The sequence below is a fragment of the Oenanthe melanoleuca genome, chromosome 3 (genome assembly GCF_029582105.1).
Source record: "Oenanthe melanoleuca isolate GR-GAL-2019-014 chromosome 3, OMel1.0, whole genome shotgun sequence".
NCBI classification, from domain to species: Eukaryota; Metazoa; Chordata; class Aves; order Passeriformes; family Muscicapidae; genus Oenanthe; species Oenanthe melanoleuca.
In genome coordinates this window covers 13,363,333-13,382,061 of record NC_079336.1, presented here as the reverse complement: position 1 = coordinate 13,382,061, position 18,729 = coordinate 13,363,333, and positions in this window count along the sequence as shown.

Here is an 18,729-nt window from a genome sequence, read left to right as displayed (position 1 = left end):
ACTTAGCAGAACCTCTCAGCTACAGGCAGCTGCTACAAGAGGCTGCAGAAATAGGATGGCATGTGTTTGCAGACACTCCAATTTATAGGTTCATTTTAGCCATCACTCTCTCTATCTGCAAACTCAGTTTGTTGGATTAAAAAATATGATTGCATGGATCACGGAGATACTTCAGGACCAGAGCACCCTTTTCAAAGGACAGAAAAGAGAAAAAAATCATATTACAATTTTAAGTCCAGGATGTACCAGTCGGTCAGCTTTCCTTCATTTCCCTGGTGTGGCCTCATTACCTCAGTCCTCCACAGAGCTCCAAAAACCCCACTCCCTGTGGGATCTAGCTAGGGAGGAAGAGGAGGAGAATGAGGACAAGGGTGAGGAGGAAGCCTTTAATCACCTGCTTCCATAGGGACTGGGGAAGAACAGTCCTTCTGGCTTCCTTCTTCCCTGTTGCTACTACTGCCCCAGAGCTGTTTGTCCTCCAGCAGGTCCCTGCCACTGTCCTCTCTGTCTTGTGTCTCCCGAAGTCCATCCAAGGTGCACCACTGTTATTCCCCAAGGCTGCTAAGCAAACCTGCCTTGGCCTATAGTTGAAAAGAAATGTCTCCAAAGAGCTCCTGCTCTTCCTTGAACACACCATGGATGCTGTCAGCCATCAAGGAGACCTTCATTGTCATCTCACCCACCTTAAAATTGATAACAAATAATTTTCTGGACTGGGCAGTCTTTTTTTTTTCTCATTTCTGACAACTTCAATAAAGCTTTAAAGAAACAGCAAAGGAAAGCATTCATGTGCTCATTTCATTTCCTTCAGTGTAGCCTTTTTCACAGAGTTTTATACTAGATTTCAGCACTGCCAAACCAGCTGATTTTGACAGTGGTATGTGTGACACGTGTGGTTTAGAGAAGAGAAAATAATTATAACAGTCAATGCTGCCTGTGAGAATTTGTTAAGAATATCAATAAGAACAGGAGCACTTTGACTTTTCTTATTATGGTTTCTTTGGCAACCCAGGGAAATGACATAGGTAAAATTATAGTCCCATCACGCTCCATGTGCTGACAGTACATAATTGCGTGCTTCCCACCAGAAAGATTACTTAGTATAATCCCTAACAGTCTTTTCTCTCACACTGTTTTAGGTGTTTCATCATTTTCACAGCTTGCAAAGCCCCAAAAAATCAAAGAAGAAAACAAAACCCCTTGAATTGGTTTTGCTATTGCCTGGCTTTGAGAGCTTATGACAGCACCAATTTAGTTTGTCTGGCAGCAATAATTAGATTATTCAAAACTAAGAAGTGGGTGTGTAAATCATGCAGTATTTCTGGAAAGACTTGGTTTTGCAGTCAGAATCCTTATCCCACTATGGGATCAACTCCAGTACTGCCAGAGCATCCTTACTTCTGACAGAACCTGACTGGCTACTGATTTCAGAGCAGAGGTGGTGAGCCATCACCTTTCTTTGAGCATGCACTTTCCAATAGCTGGTGTAGGCAGTTTGTCAACCCCATATGTCTGCTCTCTGTGTTCTGAGGTCTACTTATTTAAAAATTCTGGGACACCCTGGGTTTGCAGAAGGTACTCAATGGGACCTGGAGAAGCACCAAAATATTGTGACATTTCTTCCTCAAACAGGAGGCTACTATGCATACAGCATAGCCTGTGCTAGTGTTTGAAAGGAGAAGATCTGGATAAAGCAGGACAAAACCTTGCAAAATTGGCTTCTAACTTGCAGCAGTAGAGATCAGCATTCAAGGCTCTCATCCTTCCCTCCACAGCAGCTCCCCAGTCTCCATCCACAGTCCCTGCCTCACCTCTGCCCCACTCAATATTTTGCCAGTGAGACATAAGTTCTTCTGAAAAGAAGGTTTTGGAACCCAAAACAAGTTCAGCTTCTACATTTTTTATTTTGTACTATACCTTCCATGTTGGTTTTTTTTTTTTTTTTTTTTTTTTTTTTTTTTTTTTTTACTTGTCAGGGTACTTTTTTTTTTTCCATATCAGTCTCTCAGGTAAATGTTTTTGAGATACTGCCTCAGCCATAACATCCAGAACCTGGGTTTTAAAAAATCAGGCCACTTTTTCTTCCTCTAGAATCTTGTAACCCAGAGAGAAGCAATCATATCTACTGCTTTAAAACATTTCATGAATATAATTTCCTTTTTACTTCTTTTAGCAGAGTGCACTTCAGATGTCTTTGGGATGTTCTATATTTGTTTTCTTTCTGCTTGTTCATTTTTTTTTCCTAAAGCCAGACTTACCAGAATAAGCAGCACTTTCCTATTGACCAAGAATCAATGCCAGATTACTTTTTCCTCTCACAGCTGACAGCTCCATCCTACTCTGACCTCAGAAATATCTGTTAGTAATTTCATAGACTTTTTATCTTAACACTGTCAGGAAAAGCATAGCAGACACAACACTTTTCATATATCACCTCTTTTAATGCTGCTCTTTATATTTGGAGAGAAACAGAGATGGTTAAAATTTACTTTCTGGGCAAAGTTACAGCCATAATTCCAATCACTAGAGGTTTGATGGCATCCACACATTGCAACGGACTTGAAACAGCTGATAAATCTTTATAGCAGGGAGCTGGGCATTTCTTTTACAGGGTGAACAACTTCAGATATTTGGCATCTTATTTCCCTTGTTAAAGGCCTGCACCTTGCAGACAGACAACAGCTCAGGAGGCAGCTGGGTTTTGGTGGAGAATGCTGAAAACTGAGAGTGCAGTTGCAGCATCCCCTGGTCAGGAGCTGCTGTCGCTGTGCCCACACAGCCCAGCTCACTGTCACAGAGCTCGTGGTTTCTATAGCAGCAAGCACTATATAAAAAGCTTGGCTTTCCCCTCACCCAGCTAATCTTCATGTGATGGAAGGGAGCTGGGAGAGAAGAGGCACAAACCTGCAGCTGTGTGTGTTGTTGTGGGGCTCTGTGGGGATCACCTACCCCTGGATTTCAAGACTAATATTCCTCTGATGTCCTGTAGTTACTAGTTTTTAAGATAATTTCTATCAGGGAGGAAATACCCTGATATTAAAACCATATCTAACCCTACTCTGCCTCCTAATTGGCTGCTCCAGCCACTCTCTGTGCCAAAACCCACAAGGGCCTCGCCAGATACAAGATCCTCCCAAAAGGTGACTCCATCCCACACTGACACTTCCCCTGACCACGCTTTCTGCACCACTGACCAACTAAAAAGGCAAGCAGTTGAAGGACAAACATATATGGCTAAAACCTCTGAGGAATAAGGAATGTTTACACTTTGGAATAAAATCTTGCCTATTTGCATATTAAAAAAAAAAAACAAAAAAACAAACCCAAAGTACTGTTAGCAACAGTGTCTTAGCATCAGTTGCAGGAAAGAAAAAATGTCCTTTCCTGGCAAACCCTTTAAAGGTTGAAGATCTCCCTCCAGCCAGGATTTTCAGAGGGGAGCAAAACATCCAGTTCAGCCAATAGATGTTTTGCTTGAGTAAAATCTACTTCTTTAACCAAAAGGTGAGGAAATTACAAACTGACAGGATTGGGTTTTCAAAACACACATGGAGTTGCTGCCATTAAACAAGGGGAGTTTTAATACTCATTTTAATGGGAGAATTCATATCTTGCTGGATGCTTACAGGAACCTCTCCCTCAAAAGAACAATATACTTTCTAGTATTATGAATAAATGAAAAATACTCTCTCCCTACTGAGTGCCTGTGATAAATAATTTCCAGATTCACAGAATCTTCTGAGTTGGAATGGACCTACAAGGATCATAGAGTTCAACTCTAAAGTAAATAGCCCATATGGGGATAGACCTCACAAACTTGGTGGTATTAGCACCATGCTCTGACCAACTGAGATAATCTTAGGGACAATGGCAGCTTTTAAAAATAAAATTTTTCATCATTTAAATATTGAATGTAGATTTGTCTTCAACTTATCTGCATTAATCCTTTTGTTGTTAAACCAATTAATGTTCTAGTTTAGAAGATTCTTCAGGACATAAATTTCCACAGCACACATGTTTATTTGAACTCTAAACAGAAGATGAAGGTTGCTATGGTGTGATCTCTTTCTCAAAGTCTATTTACTTCTCCCAGCTAACAATAATCCCAACAGCAGAGTCCATAAAACAGAATGTACTAAGTTAAGCAGCTACCACAGACCAAGGTGCTGATGAATCGGAACACCTACCACAAACAAAGACATACAGAAAAGTAGAATAAACTTTTTTCAGTTACAAGTTATATTTTAATCTGTATTTGGGGATTAAGTTTTTTTAAAAAGAAGCAGTTTGAAAAATCTGCTTTGATTGTTGCTATTTTCTAGTCCTCCTGCAAAATGGTAGGTTTGTGCATGCTAAGGTATGCAGACTGGGAGAATATTCACATTATAGCAAATTAATGACACCCTGAAGGAATGGAAACAAAGAGCAAATAGATACAGCACAGAGATGCTCTATTCAAAATCCCTATATTAGCCTTTTGCAAGAGTATGGTACCATTTCAACTACAGAGCCAGTGCAGGCTATTTCCAAACTGGATATTCCCATTCATCAGCAAAACTTTTAGCTTCTGTAAACTGTTCTCCTTCCAGTATAAGAAGATTTGGGCTTTTTCTTTTATGCTAATAGCATTGTGTTGTTTTACCATCAGACTTGCAAATATAAGGCAGTCCAAACACATCCTCAATCCTCCAATTATCAGGTTCAAGTACATAACAAAATTTTATGAAGGAAAAATGGCTGGAATTTGGAATCATTAATCTTATCAAACTGAGAAAAAGACTGGAAAGTTAAGCTATTTTTTCTGCAAAGTCCCTCACCCAACCTCTTCCTTTGTTCCTGGCTAAGTCCCTTTTTAAACAGGAGCTAAGTAATAGACCATGCAATGTAATGTAATCACTTAGTACAAACTTCTTCACTAACGTGGGGAATGTTTATGATTCCCATCCAGAGACTGGGCCCTGGCTTTTTTTCTAGCATAGGTGTAGTTATATTTTTCCCTCACAGCAAATCTCATGCTCAACAGCTGCTACAGGACTCCTTTAAGGATATCTCTGCCACCTCACAGGTAATGGAGGTGTAGGGAATGTGTGCAGTAGCAGGAAGCGTGGATCTTTGGAGTGAAACCAGCTGTGGCTAAGGAACCACAGAGATGTTTAACCCACCCTGCAGGTGAGGGGCTGCCTGCCCTGCCCTGGTCCTCAGTGTTGACAGCCCTGAGCAGCTGGAGAGTGGGTGCACCTCACACCTGAGAGTCCCCACAGGCTGCACGTGCCAGGACCACTCCATGGCACAAGCAGCAAGTGGAGATGACTGGGAGATTTGGTTGAATAACACTCTTAGCTCAATGTCAAGATGAGAAGTATTGACACTCATGGTCATCCAGTGCAATGTGACAGATGTTGTTTGCCTGTCCCTCCTGCTTTTGTAGAAAGATGTAGGTCTCTTGCAGCTTTGCTATTGATCTGGTGGGCCATAATTGACTTCTCAGCTATCCCAGGACTTTCTAAATGGCAGCAGATGCTTCTATGTGTGATTACCTTACTGACCCAACTGCAACCCAACCCAATTTTTCACAGGTTACTCAGTCTTAAACAATTTAGAATGCATTTAAAGGATCCTTAGCAAGGTCAGTAGACAAGAATAAAGATTTGTAAAATGTTTTTTTTCATGGTTTAATCTACCAAGGACTTGGACTGCTGAAGTAGATAAAGAATTAAAAAGCCCACCTCAATATCCCTATTTTGGTTGCCAACTTTTCTTTTCTTTTAAAAACATATGGAAGCCTTGAGCAGTCTATCCAGAAACCAAGGACCCAGGTAGCACAGTGTCTCAGAACTTTGGGATGCCTGTTATTAAGTGCCAGGAATGCTTGAAGCTGTAGGAGACCTCAAGTGACACAGGGTTCTTCATGCTGTCAGATTTTGCTGTCTTCTGTCCTGGGCCTCCAGAACCTGGAAGCATTTAAGAAACCCTGTTTCTCATTAAAGATTCACTGATCTCACTATATTTCAACATGAAATGCTTCATGTAAAACAGGGCAACAATTTTCCACAATCTCAGTTTGGCTGAAGTTTTTCATGATGGTTACACGGAAAAGGCTAGTAGGTGCACTTATAGCAGCACTGTGATCAGAGCTGGATTTTTAAACAAAGATATATGATACTCATACTGTAGATGTGTAGATTATATGGGTAATTCACACAAAAAGTAGGATAAGGCCTTGCCCTTTCCCTCATAAAATGACCAAATGCAATAAAGCAGGATTTTATCCTAATTTGGCAACTGCACTTTTAGTTGTATTTCTGTATGGGAGGATAAGTAGTGCCCTAAGCAAAAGGTTTCCTAGAAACTGGGACCTGTCTTGAAAACTGGAATACAGCCCATTCTAAGAGGCAGACTCCCATTCTCTTCATCAGACCATAACAAGATCATTATTGAAGCACCTGGTAGAGTGAAAATCCAGTCTGAAATTTTTTCCAAGTCTGTTTGGCTACTCTGGCATAAAGGTCTGGGGATGTAGCTATTTTTCTTTTAGTTTTGTTTGTTTGAGTAGTCACATGTGAATGGTAGCACAACTGAGCTAAAAATAAAAAGCTCCAAACATCCAGGAAGATTTCACATTGTTCTGGATGTCCATTTCCTTACGGAGCAAAAGTTTCCAACTCTACAGCAAAACAGTAAAGCTTGGTACAACCATAGAAGGAATAAGGCTGAACTGGACTATAGAACAATGCAGGTGATCTAAGGAAAGAATGCCAAAATGGACTGTGCATTCCCAGTTATCTGCCTTTCTATATCTCATGGAGCATCTGCCCTGCTGGGCATGAGCAGTGTAAATAGTAAAATCAGGCAGGGACAGGGAACAGAGTGGGTCAGGTAAAGGTCTGACACATCTTTGTGACACAGACAACACAACTGGTGATCAAAATCAATTCAAAGAGCAGAGTCCCAGTAACTGCAATCAGGTTATTGGAAAGACACAGTCAGGCTGCTTAGAGAATGGCTCAGTGGAGGAATGAAATAAAATGGGCACAAGTTGAAACAGGGGAGGTTCTGATTGTATATAAGCCAAAACACTTTCATCACAGTGGCAACCCTGAGGTGAGACATATTATCCAAAATGGTTCTGCAGTCTTCATCCTTGGAGGCTTTCAAGATCAACAGCAGAAAGCCCTGAGCAGCTGGTCTGATTTCATAGCTCATGCTCTGAGGAGCAGGTTGGGCTAGAGACCTCCTGAGGTCCCTTCAGACCTGAATTCTCATTATCTCTGGAAATCTGCCATCAGATTCTAGCCTATCAAGGAAAAGGGTATACACAAACCCCCCTTACATCTAGTTATGGGAACATCCTACCTTCTGAGAGAACTTCTTTCCAATCCCCAACAGTCAGAGATGGACAAACATCAGCCTGAAGTGTGATTTAACACTGGCTTCTACAGTTAAAAAGAAGACACTAAAAGCTTTGCTGAAAAATAGACAAAGCTTGTGATTGACATGTTCAGACAAGGCTTCCCAATTTAAGACTCTGACAGTTACTTTGAAAAAAACTAAGAGGAAGTAGCTCAATTCTCAGCCAACAAAACTAACAAAGATGAATAACATTTTAAAAGCCAAGTGCTGCCTTTCATTTAATAGCAAGACACAATTTAAAATTAATTTAAGGTATTCTGCTTTGAAAGCTTTGCATAACTTGCAGCAGAGAATTGTTAGTTTCTCCCATAAAAACAGAAAAGTTAATGACTTTTATAAATATGGTAAGAACATAGTGAATGAACCATTCAGTGTACCAAAATGCAGATCAACAAATTATAACCTTAGCTGCCAGAGCAGACAGGTAAAAAACTAGAGAATTATGCAAAAATCCCCAAAACCAGAAGAGCATCTTGAGCAGTGAAATATGCAATAATAGACAGCTGGAATGTTGTAATTCACAGGACAAAATACTTCTGTAAGTACTACATGCTACAGGTAGCAGAGAGGGAAAACTGAGCCTCTGTAATATTTGTGAAGCAGATTCCCTACCCTGTGAGCTGACTCTGTCAGCAGCTGCAGACCCCAGGAGTGCAGGAATCAGGACCACACCAGACTCAGAGGCCAAACCACTGCCACAGATGCTTAGGCAGCATCTGCAGAAGCACTCAGCCACTTTATACCCTGCAATTCTCTGAGACCTGCTAACAAATTGTGCAAGCCAACAGTGAGGATGAACAGAATAAAGCCAAACTCCACTGTGCAGTGACCAGAGCTCCCTGCTGTGGTGAAGATGTGACTTGAACTCAACTCTGGCTAACGAAGATAACTTTGGTTGTTCATACAATATTGCACTTCTTGACAGGATCTGACCCCTAAGACTGAAATTATGTGAAATAGCAACTGAAAAGACTCCTCAGCCAGTGAGGAATACTACATATATTTATAGTCCTTTCTCCTAAAATCAGATACCTTTAAATCCCTACTCACTCCAGCCCAAATAAATAATTTTTGCTTCAAATAGGACATCATTAGTTAACATATCTTGCAACCTTTTTAAGGGGATAAGAAAAATCACAACAGATTTCTTGCAGTCTGTGTTACAGCTTTAGTTTTATTTTGAAGTGTCAGACTCTGTGTCACTGGAAGCAGACATTCCCCTGAAATATTTGTACTCTGCCGACGCAACAGACACTCCATTTGCCAGGGTCTATCAGCAGAACTCCATCAAGACATGAAATAAGTATATTTTTAAGAAACCCACAGCAAAACTTAATGCATCATGCCTTTAATCAATCAGCTACATAAATTGCTTAAAAGGAGTTTGACTCCAAAGTGGTAGCTGGCTGGATTTGTTTACATTTTGCTTGTGCACAGAGACCCGAGGCATTCTGCTCCTGCCAGACCAAGATATGACTCACCAGCAGGACCTGCCATCTCCAGGCTTCCCAGAGCCCTTGGTGCTTAATGCCCAGGGCTGATGAAAAGCACTGTGTTAATGCCCTGCCAAATATCACTTCTCTGCTGGGTGCTCAGCATCTCTGACCGACACCTCACAGCCTCTCTGCCAGCCATGGCCACAGCCCACCTTCCAGCCTGCAACCCTGATTCACTTGACTCATCTTCATTCATTTGAGGAAGATGATGATGATGACAAGTCAAATGCCACTATTTGAGGCAGGCAGGAAACACTGCTTGTGCTGAAAGATTTCCATGGGGATCTCTTCACTCATATGAAGTGACAGAGATCTTCCAAACTGCGACCTGCTCTGAGAAGCTGGTCCCCAGAGCGCTGCCCTCTCCTCCAGCTTTTGCTCCTGCCTCTTATTTGCATACAAATGTGCCCTGGGTTTTTAAATGTCTGTGCTGCTTAAATCTCTGCAATATCTCACAAACTTTCTTGTATGAAAACTGTTTTGTTATCCATCAGCTGCTGTCAGAACCCTTAGAAACTTGATCCTCACAGGTAATGTGATATGGCTGCTCTTGTACTTCTTTTACAAAGGTGAGCTTGTTGAGAGACATGCAGGCATCCCATACACTTTCTCCTAAATTCAGCAGTAGATCTAGGAGTGGGTGAATCCAAAAATCCTTCTAGGTCCCTCTCCCATGGTTTGAATTGTACAAAACATGGCACGAACATTTGGCAACACAGCCCTTAAAGTTCAGAATACACAACTTTTGTAGGGAAGTATTGTAACACAGTATTGAGTCATAAAAAAACCTGCAAACCAACATTGGATGTATACTGTAGAAGAACTGGGTGTAAATGAGAAAACTGAGAAACACAAATGAGCTAAAAAAGATTTCAGATCTTATTCCTTCAAGTAAAACCACGTGGAAAAAACAGATCAGAGTCTCACTGACTGTGCCACCTCCCATCCTGGACCAATGGGCACTTCCAGACAAAGCAGCAACACATTCATCTTGTTATTATTTCTCTTCTGTGACTGGTGTATCCTTGCAAGCCATTTCCATAAAGTTTTTCAGTGTTTCAGAATAACTGTCTAAGTCTCTGTTGTCCAGTGAAGGGAACCTCTTAAGCTCTAAGAAACTTGTACAATAAATTTTAGGAAAAACCAACTCAGAAATTGCCCTTGGGCAAGGACATCAAATACTGGCATACAAAACCTGATTTTCCTAACTACTACCTAATACAAATCATCAGTTTTGAGAAATATGTACTTTAAAAATAAGTCAAACCATATCAAGGCAAATGTTAGTTAAAGTCTTGCATAACTGATGCTGCAATACCCTCTTGTGGTCAAATCAAAAGGTTTTGTCTAAACACCTGAAATTTTTCCTCTATAAAAAGCCTCTCTTATGCATCTTTTCCTTTGACTCAAAGGAAATAACTGCCATATTTCTGCCAGATATTTGTAGTGCATATTACCACTTGTCTTGTAAAACCAAAATACTAACCTCAGTCAAGTTCTTCCTCAAAATGACAGGCACTGACCTTGCCTGTCAAATCAATCACAAAACAAACTTCTAAGAAAGGCCATCTTCAACAGTGACACTCATAATAATTTTGCAAGTTTCATGCCTCCAACCAGAAAAAATCTGGATGTTCTAATCAGTTTACATTGATGAATGTGGCATGAAAGCACAAAAACCATGAAAATTTTAGGATGAAAATATGTACACAGTAAATCAGTTGTACCAATTTAAATGGGTAGATAAAATGCTAAACTGGCAAATGGGAAAAATGAGGGGAAACAGGTCAGTATCTGTGCCAGGTCTGCTGAGATGGAATAGACTTAAATCACATGCTTGTAATCTTTCTGTCCAGTTTATTCAGTGGCTTCCAGTAGTCAACCTATTTTAGCTTATTACTGTTTAATTTGCAGAAACTGACTTGAAAGAATAATCAGAATTAAAATTATGATCTGATAGAGGAACTTTGTACACAAAAATTAAGAGGAGCAGACTTTCCATCAGCATCTTTTTTTGAACAGATCAGGAGATAAAATCCCATGCACTTGATTAATGCATTGGTTCTTCCAAATATGCCTCAAATTCCTTTTAAAGCAATCAGATGCTGCTAAAACACTGTTCTCCAACCAGCTGCACACAGTCCAGCTTGGAGAGGACCCTGGACCAAATGCAACAGGATAAGCAGATTCCACAAGAGGAACAGGGACAACTATTAGTTCAGGCTGGAAAACACTAAATTTCTTCACTTCATGACAATGCTATGTGGGTACATGACTTCTTGTGCTTTTTGGCTGGAAGTGGTGAAAAATATTATTCATGTTTCAATTATCTCAAAAAATAGCAAACAAACAAAAAGTCTACTAAAATTTAATTCAAAACCAAAGCAAACATGAGGTAGAATTTACCTTTTCTTGTGCTATCACATTCAATTCAAATTCAGAATAATTTTTCCAAAATTATTGTAGAATTGTAGAAGTATTTCTTGCTTAACTTGTCTACATTAAGTGTTTGGATTGTTGTATAATTGTAACTATTGTTAAAGAAATTATCTTCCAAATTCAGTATGTGTTTCCCAATACTGCAAGGAAATAAGTTCGCCAAAATCCCCCCAAAGAAGTGGATTCAAAGTTCATTAGCATTTACCAGAAAGATGAAACAAGAAGATAGATTTTGTCTGGAACTAATCCACACTACTCAAAAACAAGTCAGTCAAGAATTTCAGAGGAAATTTATACTTGAAATACTCTGTTTTCCTTCAAGGTCACAAATACTTGAGGAAGTGAGTTCATCCCACAGAAGCCAACAGGCTGACTGCAAAGACAAACACTGACATTTTGGGCACTGTTTTGAAAATTCTAACTTTTTATACTAATGATCCTTTAAAGTTACTTTAAAACTTCTCATAGTTGCTTAATACCTTCTGTGGAACTCTCCAAGTGCTTAGAAAATATTTTTCATGATCTCTGATTGCTCTTTTTTAAATCTGAAAATAAGCAGCTATCAGAACAGATTCCTTGAAACACTTAATTTTAACCAAACATCTCTGCCCCAAGAAGAGTTCAAGGCTGTCACACTGGGTCTCTGCTCCTCTTCTGGTATATATTCACAAGTCAGACGTTTCCAATAGAGACAGTAAACACACCAGGGAAACCAGCAGCTTTCAGGAGCTTTTGCTTCTGCTACATAACCACAACAAAAGTCCTCCTGACACTCAGCAGCAACCTCCACAGCACCATTTGCTATTAAACCAGACTTTATTGTTCTGAGGATTTTGAAGTGAGGCTGATCTCAGCTGCAGTCACTGTAACCACCTTGTAAGCTAAGAGTTTGCTGGTTACATCTGGAGATCCCATTGCTTCCAATTACAGTCACTTCTTATGAAATTGCTGTTACCACGAAAATCCCAACAGTGTTCAAGTAATGAGTAAGGAGTAGGAAAAGGGCATTAAATAAGAAGGAAGTAAATGAATGCTCAGCACTGCCTGTCAGTGCTGCTGTGCATGTTCTTTTCTGAAAGCACTCCAAAGCAGCAGCAGAAAGAAAATGTTAGGAGACAAGGAACTTTAAAAGTGCAAACAAGAATAGGTTTCACTTTCTGAGAAATCACAGTATAGCTAAAAAAGCTGGGTATATGGTGGGTCTCAAAACTCAGCAAACAACAACACCACCTCTGGGGCAACCAGCCCCAGCTCCTGCTGCGTCCTAACAGCACCCAACTGAGCAGAACTGGCAACCACTGCACAAATGGCTACTTTGGGCATGAGCTATGGCCTGGGCAGACGAGCAGGCAGACCAGGTCCAACAGGAAAAGATCTAGAGGGTCTGTGGAGGTTGAACAGAGAGGAAGGAGGATCTGGTAAGTCACTTGTTCCAGTTCATGCCTCTTCGGCTTGTCTTGATACTCACTGGCAGCATTAGGGCTTGATCCAAAGCCAACATTATCAGACAAAATTTGCTGCTGCAGGGACTTTGGATCAGATCCTAATATCTTCCTTTCTAGGGTGACTTTATCTCTGCTCTTTTTCACTGGACAAAATCTGTGCTAGTAGCTCCCAGCATGCTGGGCTTAAGCTGAAAAGAGATGCAAAAGAACTGCATGCTAAGTATCTTTTAGCTTTTAGAGATTTCAAAATGAAGACATAAAAATGCCAAGCCTTATAATTTATTGCAGACACACTGATATTATCACCTCTTCTCATACTCTTGGAAATGGCTGAAATGGAAGCTGAACAGAGTGTTCTGCCAAAATACAATTTCGTATTCCCAGTCTGTCAATCTCCTGAACTTGCCCCATTGTTATGGTGTTTCAGCAGACTGCTGCACACGTACGACCTCAGCTTTGGCCGTGCATGCACTAGTGACCCAAAAAAACCTGAAATTAAGATCTTGTCTCTGCCACATATCTTGAGTAGTGTTTATGTGTACATCAGCACACATCATCAATATTAGAACATTCTTGGTAAAATTACAATCAGATCCATTTCCAACTGCACACTGCCCAAGCTAAAGGAAAGAAAAGAGTATCCCTCTCAGGATTTTTTAAAATGGGAAACAAAACCATCCAAAACCTTCATCCCCTTCAGCCTTTTAGAGGAGCTACAGATCCCAGTCCTGATTTCCCTGGAGATGCTTTTGCAGTCTTGTCTGGCTCTGTTTACTTGAGGGACAGGCTGAAGCCAGGACTGAAGCCAGGACTCTGACGCATGCAAAGCCAGGGCAACGTTACTCTCTCCTAGTTGTGCTCGGAGACTCAGACTCTAGCTCAACAAGCTCAGCCTGTTCCATACCCATTCCCTAGCAGGAAAGACTCTGTGCCTGTCCCTGGGCTTGACACTCATGAATATTGGTGCAAACTCACTTTCATGTGTAATGTAACACATCATACAGCTGATGCATGTTCTGCTTTCCAGTTTTAGCTATGAAGACAGAAACTCTTACAAAAGGGTAGGGCAGGCTTATGAAGAACGAGGTGCCTAAAGATGGATTCATCAAGCTGCATACCCTACAGTCTGCAAGGGACTGTCCTTCAGTTCCACATTCCTGTCCCGAAAACAATGATGGAGAAAGGCTGGTATGCACTAAATGGTCTGACTTGAAGTAGATGTAGGGCAATACCTGAGACCGTGGCATTTCTCACTAATTAGCACCATCCAGTAGCTCCCCAGTCTGGTAACACTCAAATAATGTCTGTATTATTGTATATCAAGATAAAAAATTCTAGGACCTCAGTGCTGTGCTGGTATACCAAGACATACAGTGATAAATAGAACAGTCATAAATTTGATTTTATTTGCACCTGGGGCACATCTGCACTGGACAGGGAAGTGCAGCACAGAAATCCATTGCTCCTAGATTCACATGGTACATGGCTGTGCTGTACAGACGAGCTCAGCTCAGAAGGATGTACAGCTTCAGCACTAGCTTAGATGCAGCACAGGTAAGCAACTTAGTCAACCCACGTGTCCCTTGAGCCCTGCTGCAGATACAGCTGTACAGAACAGTTTCCTCTCTTGACTCACAGTACTCTTACAGTAGTGGGTGAACTGATGTTTTCTCCATTTCAGGCCGAGGAAAGCAAAGGAAAGAAAATCAAAGGATTTATTCTGCAGTCCCACACCAAGTATAGAACAGAGCTGAAGAGCAAAACTCAGGTCTTCTGACTCCATGGGCTCCTGGCACAGCTGCCTATCTGCACAGAACACTCCCATGGATGTTTGCCTGCAGCAATATGGCTCTGGGAACTCCTAGCAGGGACTTTTGCCAGAAAAGTATTGGCAATTTAAAAAATAAGATGCTGTGTCTTCCTCAAGACATTGGACAAATGTTTTCTAGAGTGATTCCGGACATGAGTAATTTATTTACATTTGCACAAGGAATAAATTGTGGACATAGTATTCTCACCTCCCTTTAGCAAAAATAACACCCTCTCCTCATACAGTATGGGAATAAAGAAAACCCTGGAGTCCATCACTGAAAAGACAGGTTTTAGTACAAGGAATCTGCAGGTGTAAGAGCTGGGCTGTAAGTGCCAAACTGAGCAGCTGAAGAGGCATCCAATCATGATCAACATTAACTAATTTACTTAAAGACAAAAAATTTGACACTGTATTTTTTACTTCTGTTCCAAGGGACCAGAACTGGAGTTTCCTTAAAGGCCATGACCAAATGGTGAGTTTTGAACAGACATTTAACTGTACTCAAGCTCTTTTTAGTTTTTGTCAATTTGAGCTAGGCTAATATTTCAAATTGAAGCATAACAAGGCTTTATTGGCAAAGTCTTTACAACTATAATCTTTAGGAAAAATAAAAGAACTGAAGTGTTTTCTCTGTTACCTATGTGTGTTTAATCTGTTTTAATGTTAAAAACTTGGCAAAAAAACAGGTGCTGGAAGAACCAACTTCCTAGGAGCAAATTGGTAAAATCATCATCTTGCTGAAACCCAAGCCACTGACTATAAATTAAAGCAAAACCCTCCCACATAACAACCACTTTAGAGCAGGGTACTTCCATTCCAGATAACATTTTATGCAGTGCATTTTAAAATTTTTCATTTCCCTCTGTTATCCTATCATAAGACAACAGGGAAAAAACCCCAATTGTTTTGCTTTATTTCTACAGCACTTTCATGCACATTCAGTATGATATTTTTAAGTGCATTTAAATTCTAATTTCGAAAGCAGAAGTGCTGATATTATAAGTAAAAGTGTTGATATTATAAATAATTTCGGTAAGTTGCACTTTTGTAAGAAGCAATTCTTTCAATTTCGAAAACTTATTATTGGTCTTTGTTTTATGCAAGGTAAGAGAAAGAAGCAGAAGCCACTGCCAAACCGTGTTCATCTGTGTTCTCAAGCAAATTTCCCAACTCAACCAATCAAACTACTGGCAGTCAAATGAATACTGAGCTTGGCAGGGCTCTGGTAAATATGACTTCTTCAGCAGTGGTGCACAAAAGTGGAAACTTGAGGGTGAGCTCCAGCTTTCTTAGTGCTTCAGTAACAGTATAACAGCAACAAAGAAAGTTCTTTCAAGGGTAAAAACAGATTTTGTCCAACAATGCCATAATAAATGATCCTCTTCATATTTCGGGTGACTGTGCCATACACAGACAGCACTACAGATCTCATCCACCTTCCCAGGCAAATCTATAGTAAGGATGCCACCAATATATGAAAGAACAAGATTACAGACAAAAGACCATTTCTTCCTGAATTTTATCTCCTGAAAACAAACAATTAATAGAGATCTGCTCAGATGAGTCCCAACATAAACAATGCACTTTCAGTTCTGAAAGCCAGCATGACAAAAATGCAGCAGCTTGTTGCATTTCATATAGTTGACAAGGATTAACCAGATTCTGTCATTTGCATATTTAAATTTGTTCTAAAGAATAATATTTAAGCACATGAGACATGCTCTGTGCTTTTCAGCACTCCCTGTTGAGGGAGGGAGACCAAATATTTTTCATATTAGTTTTCATTTTTGTTTCTGTGAATTTGCTGCTCTTAAATTCCTTTCTCCTATGGTTTTTTCTGGTTTAGCTGATGGAAACTCACTGGCAAGGAAGCAGGCTTTCACATTTTGCTCTGAAGGCGTGTTGGCTCAGCAACCTGTCTTACACACTCAGGATTGTCAACCTTGAATTTAACAGTTTCGTAGTCCCTAAAATCTGTAGTTTCCCAGGGAAACAATCCTGAAGCTTAATAAACACAACAATACCAAAAGCCTGCTCAGCTAGTGCATCTTCATTACATAGGTTGAAACTTTATGGCTTGTTGCCCTGTAGGGAAAAATCTGCAAGGAGCAGAGCGTGGGGAGTGCACACACAATATCTGTTCTTTTAGCTTCTGCAGGATCATGCTCAGGCCTGGAGTGGAGCTCAACACAGAATCCACTAGCACCAGGCTGAAGCCTCTCACCAGACTGAGATGGAAATGGATGCACTTACACTTTGCAATTAAAGCTATTTGTTTTTATGATCAGACTTCAGTGGCAGAAGGCAGCTCAGCACACAAAGTGACCACTATGACCAGAGTGATCACTGATCCAAGTGGTCTTGTGCAAAAAAAGCAGCACTGTAGAAGAGCCAGGTTCCACCCCTGAAGTCATGACTCCAAGTGGCTCTCCTCCCAGCTTCCTCAGCACAGGGAGAACTGGAGGATCAGGGCTTTCAAGAAGACAATGAAGTTACATAAAGAAGGAAGACCACATCATGTTACCAGCCCAGGTGAGGAAGGCTGATTCCACTCTGTGCAGACATGGATGATGATGGAGAACAGAGTTCAGACACACCAAATGGGAACTTTCCTTTTGAAACTTCTTCAGCTGAAATGCTTTCTGCTTTCTCCTGTGAGCAGAAAATTGCACCAGGAACCCATTTGTCTTCACATTCCTGAAAGCAGGAGAGGGAAGAGTAGATCAAGAGTTCCCTTGTCCTTGTGCTATCCAGAGCTTTTCCTGAAAACTGCACAGGCCACTCAGAGGTTATACATTTACTGGTGATTGCATAACAGCAAGAGACATTGCACTTGCATGCCTTACTCTGGGTCACAAACTCTACACTGAGTGGTGGATGCCCAGTATCTGTCAGACTCAAGCTCCTACTCATGTAAGAATATTTCATTTGTAAAGCTCAGGGATTTTGTTTTTCAGCATGAAAGCACACAGAGCTCTGTGTTTCCTAACCTCCAGATGGCACTCACTCTACATAAAGTAATCCACCAGAAAGGACATTAAGGCAGTGCTTAGTGCCTTTTTAATTACATTAAATAATTCCACATTCTTGACTGTTTACTGTGTGTGAATCCAGAGAATCCTTCCCCCAGAGAGTTCCTGAAAACTGAAGGATAAGAGGATGGTCAAAGCAGTGCACAATTTAATCCTCCCAGTTCAGTTAGAACTGGCATTGTTTCAACTGAAGCACTTCTGGTTTTGGACAAGACATTCCATGTCTTACCCTAAAGATGTGGGTAACTGATCAGAATCTAGAGAAGCAGCGATGGCAACTGGAGTATGGGAAGACATGTCACATAAGGAAAGGTTAAAAAGACTTTAACCTGAAGGAAAAAAAAGCAGTCTTAGAAGAGGACAGCAGTCTTTAGATACACATGCATCTCTGGATTGAGAGAAGGAATAATGTGCACTTCAAGGTAGCATCAGGCAACAGCAAAAATAACAAGCTTAAGTTATAGCATAGAAAAATCACACTAACTTTTTGGGAAGCTAGTAGTTAGGATAATACAGCACTGGAATGGATTCCCTGAGGAATCTCCACCTTTGAAGGTTAAACACACACATCAATCCAGAGGGATGTATTTAATAGGATTTGTCTTTTATTGTATAAATTGAATGACTGAAGAGTTTTTCACCAATGGTTTGACAAACCAGATCTGTTGGGATCAGAGCACATTTTGAAAAGTGATTTTTCAAACACATTCACTAGTAATTTCTTAAAAATTCCTATTTTAATTATACCAGGTTTAGATAGATTTCACCTCTAAAATACAGATTAATCGCTTTCTTTTATTGAAATATATTTCTAGTTTTTCTAACTGCTCATACAGGATACTTTTCACAAAGTCTAGATGTGTCTCTTTTGATCACATGCATCCAAGAGGCTTGTTTAGTGCCCTCCTGACACCAATGTAAGGACACTTCTCAAAGAACATATATCATCTCTCTAAATGTCAACAACAAATTTTCTTCAAAAAAATTGAGGAAGACTTTAGTAAAAACGTGTAGTCCTGTGTCCTTAACTGGATAAAGCAGCCATTGAGGTGCCAGCAGTTCGTGAAGTGGGGATGTGCAGTGGTGATATGTGT